Below are 4,553 nucleotides of genomic sequence, written 5' to 3' on the forward strand. Positions count from 1 at the left end.
GAATTTAAATGTTAAATAGATTAATTTAGAAGATTCACAGTTAGGACCTTTATGTCATGGTGAAGAGTTTGTTCTATTCAGGGAGAGCGCTCTGATTTCAAATCCTGCTTACAACACTAACAATGTGACCTTAGAAAAGTTACTTTTCTTTCCTTATCCCAAGCTTCTGAGTGTGTTACATGAGGGAAGAACATGACATTGAATTGTTTAGATATTAAGATTCTACATGCACAACAATTAATTGTCCCAATAAACTGGTTTGCCTTTTTTCTACCATGGAATTTTTTGCATAGTGTAATACATAAGCAATTGTTCATTATTTGCTTACATATATGATTCTCTATAGAAGAAGTTGATAGTCAATAGGTTATAGTTTGTAGAATTTATTAAATTAAAAGTTAGCTCAGATGTGTCCAATAGTTTTGGATGTCATTTTACAAAATTATTCCTGGTGATTTTCCTGTTGCAGTTTTTACCCCATTCAGGGGACACAAACCATACACCTTTCTATTTTTTTACTTGGTGTTTTCCTATGTCATCTTCCTCAAGATTACTAATTTTCTTAATTGAATACCTTTATCCTGCCAGTGCTCTCTCATTTTCTGTAACTAGGGCCCCCCCTCTCAATTTCTGGCCTTTATAAGTAACAGCTGGGAGAGATGGGTATTTTAGTATTCTAACATCAGAAAAGACTCTTGTAGTTCTACAATTATCTTCTACATAGCTACTAATATTTTAAATTTTTTGTAATAATTTCAAACCAAACAATTTCCAGTGCCTAAGAATCCTGGTAACAAAAATCCTGTTGTATCCAAGACCTCACAAGTGGCTCTTAGGACATAGTCACAGCAGAAGGGACATCCCCAACCACATAAGGTCAACCACAGACTGCAGGTTCCCACTGTGGTCCCCTGTACATATACAAAATAATGCATACATGATAAAACAGCAAAAGAGTAGTCCTTAAACTCAATTTATCATAAAAGTATTACTATATTAACATATCTACAAGCAGCATGTAACAGGGTTAAGAGAAATTAATTCAATAATACTTGAAGTTACAAAATAAACCATATTTAATACTTTTTCCTAAGGCAGGTAGATGGTCCCAGCAAAGTAATATCATGGTAACAATCTACACTGCTGTTAGTCCCACATTTTAAAGATGGAATACTGTAAATCTGGCTTTCAGTGCCACTTGGATTTTCCAGTAAATTTAAAGTGTCTTTTAGCTCCCTGAATCATGTTCATTCTGAAGGTGGATCTCTTGGTCCTTTGGGTTTTCCACAGCAATTACCAAAACCAATATCTGTGGCTTCTGTTGGACTCTCTGCTATTTGATCTTTCTTCTCACTGGAAGTAGATGGACATTCTGTACAAGTCTCTGTGTGAATATCTCCTGCTGGATGATCACATTTTCCATTTCCAGAGGTTTTCAAGCCTTTAGATTCTATTTGTTCAGACCATTCCTGACTTTGGAGTTCATTCCATTCTGATCTTATAGGTATATTATGTTCACTTGCCAATACAAAAGATTCAGGAGTTCTTTCAGGTAGGGGCGGTGGTGAATCTTCACTAACATCACCATCTTTTTCAGCACCCAAAAGAATTGTTTCTGCCATATCATGTCTAGCAATGGACATTGGCAATACTTTCCTAGTAGAAATGCTTTCAGTACTAGTGGCAGCAGAAACCGTGGCACTTGCTGTTGAAATATTAGTTTTATTCTTGGTCACAGCACCATCAGAGTTCCTTTCATCTGAATTCAAGTCCTCAGAGTGAAGAGGATTAGTAAAGCTAAGGGGTGCTCTGAATAGAGGTGAACTATTTTGATGATCCACAAAGGTTTCAACTTGTGCTGTAGGAATTGGTGTTAAACTCAGTTTTCATAGTTTGACAGTGAATATCTGAGGATTTGCCTTCAGATGAATCAGGTGTTGCATTTTCAGGTCCATGAAATGACCACATTACATGCCCTTTTTTATCAAGAGGCAAGCAATCTGGCCTTGGAGATGTGTCTGAATTCTTCTGTGATTATTCTGGTGCAATAATAGGAGCTTTATTTGACTGTGCTGCACTACAGTCCACACAAGAATTCTGTGATATGTCATCAACTTTTAGATCCCCTGAATTTACTTCCTGTGGCTTAGACATTTTATCAATTATACAAGATGAAGTAGATTTAATTTTAATTGCATGTCCCCTATTCAAGAGTGCGTTCCCATCGAAACTTTTTGGTCCCTCTTGGAGAGGGACTTTCTTAATCTCAAAAATTAAATTTCGCTCCAATTTTTTATCTATTTGTTCAATAGTTGATTCATTTTTCCCTGGAGGATCTGTTTACTTATTATAGTTTCTGTTGAGGTCTGTTGAATGCTGTTCTGAAGAAACCACGTGCAATACTGGCTTTGGGTGGTATCTGTCATTGTCCTGCCACACAGTAGTGACTGTTGGAAAAGCTGAAGGGGGAGAAGGTGTCAAGATGGGCGGCACTGGATGAGGTTCTGGTGGTTGCAATATTTCTTCCTTAGCATCCCCTTCTACAAGGCAACTTCGAGTCCTTGGTGGTTTTGGAGAAGGAGAATCTTGTTTTTCTGTATCTATGGAGCTGACCAAACTTTCAGTGCTAATTTCATTCCCTTCATCAGCAATTTTCTGGGTTCCATGAATTTCATACAACTGTAGCTGTTTTTCAAACAGTTGGGCGATAGCTCTATGAACAAGCTCATATTGCTCCTTTGTTTGCACTGCAGAGTGCCTTTGAGTTCTCATTTCTTGTATTAAATTAAATACATTAAATTCTTCTGGTATTTTCCCAGCTTTTAGTAAATTCCACGTATAATCTATGGCACAAATGGCACCTGTTCTTCCACAGCCTGCACTGCAATGAATACATATAGGAACATCTTCAGGTTCTTGGTGTTTCCTCATTAAGCTTATCATATCCAGAATAGAATCAAATGATGAAGGAACATCATGGTCTGGCCAGTTCTCATAATGAAACTGATAGAGCCTAAGAGATTCATTTTGAAATTCAAGTAACAGTGTCCTAATGAAGTAGTCTGTCCTTGCTTGTTCATCTTCACAAGAAATTTTGAATGCTGCAAATGTTATAGGGTCTTCACCACACAAAGGCCAGTAGCGCTCACATTTTTTCCTTCCCATCTCAAATTCTCGACAGGCCATTACAATGATTACAACGTTGTACTCCCATATCATCCTCCAAAAATCGATTACTGTATTTGCTAAAGGTCCTTGGGTCGCCACATATGCTTTTGGCCCATAGACACCCTTAATAAAATTTGCATTGATATAGTCTGAATCTTGAGAAGGAGTCTTTAAGGTCAACTTAACTCGGCTGTGATCAAATGGCAGTATGTCCTTATATCTGTTCTTTTTAACATTTTCTTCTTTTTCTCCAGTGGCTGTGGGATAAATCTTTTCTGTTCTATATTTGGTAGATAATCTTCTTAATCACATGAAGTCCAGGGCGAAGTTGTCCTCCCCATTGTGGTCCGGACTCTTCATGGCCTGGACCCTCTGGATGGATTTCCTCAGGATTTCCACTTGCTCCATCCTCCCGCGTCCCCCAGGCTGCGGTCGCTGGCCCCCCCGCCGCAGAGCCAGCTCCGTCTTCCCCAGCTCGCTCCCCCTGCCCGTCCCTCCCTCCCGACCCCGCCAACCCTGCCGCTCCCTCCTCCTCCCCTCCGCCCAGGTGGCGGCTGTGGCGGCACCTGCCCGGCTCCCGACACCACAACTTCCAGGAGCAGCCAGTCATTCTCCCACAGTACAAGGCCAGCCGCTGTGGCTAGCGCCAACCCCAACCCCCAGCTTGCTCCATCCTCCTTCCCCGCCCTCCTCCTCCTCCGCCCGAGACGCCGCTGCCGCCTCAGGAACACTGCTCTCCGCTCGCCCTGCCCCCTTCCCCGGTTCTTCCCCCCTACCCCCCACTCGCAGCCACAGCCGCAGCCGCCGCCTCTCCCCACAGGCGCGCCCCCGCCGCCACCCCAAAAATCTCACTTTCAAGTCTACTCAGTTGTTTTTATTTTTTTCCCAATATTGGAATTCAAACCGAGGCCATGGTTATATGCTAGGCAAGCACTACTGTAAATTGTCTCCAGCCCAATTTCTACTTTTGGTAGGGAGGGTGATGTGGATTGAACTCAGGGGATTTCAACCACTGAGTCACATCCACAGTACAATGTGCTATTTTATTTAGAGATTCACTGAGTGGTTTAGCACATCACTTTTGCTGGGGCTGGCTTTGAACTCATGATCCTCATGCTTCAGCCTTCAGAGCTGCTGGGATTGCAGGTGTGTGTAATTGCCCCCAGACCCAGTGTCCCTTTATGGGTTATAATAGTAGTGTAACTCAAAGCCAAGGGAGCTAAAAATACTCAAGTTATGCTGTGGTTTCTGCATCATTTCATAGCTTTATGACAGTATAAATACACTTAGGGCAGTATACATACACACACACAAAAAAAAAATAAATACAGATGTATGTGTTCCTTTTTAATATTTAATTACATGATTTAGCTCCATCAGATTAA

At 41.2% G+C, this 4,553-nt stretch overlaps 1 pseudogene; it reads right to left on the bottom strand.

Moving 5' to 3' along the window:
• Positions 1–1,206: 1,206 nt before the first annotated feature.
• Positions 1,207–3,613, bottom strand: LOC144374908 (tyrosine-protein phosphatase non-receptor type 12 pseudogene; annotated as a pseudogene).
• Between the last annotated feature and the right edge of the window lie 940 nt (positions 3,614–4,553).

This window comes from Ictidomys tridecemlineatus, unplaced genomic scaffold, assembly GCF_052094955.1.
Source record: "Ictidomys tridecemlineatus isolate mIctTri1 unplaced genomic scaffold, mIctTri1.hap1 Scaffold_939, whole genome shotgun sequence".
In the NCBI taxonomy this organism is placed as follows: Eukaryota; Metazoa; Chordata; class Mammalia; order Rodentia; family Sciuridae; genus Ictidomys; species Ictidomys tridecemlineatus.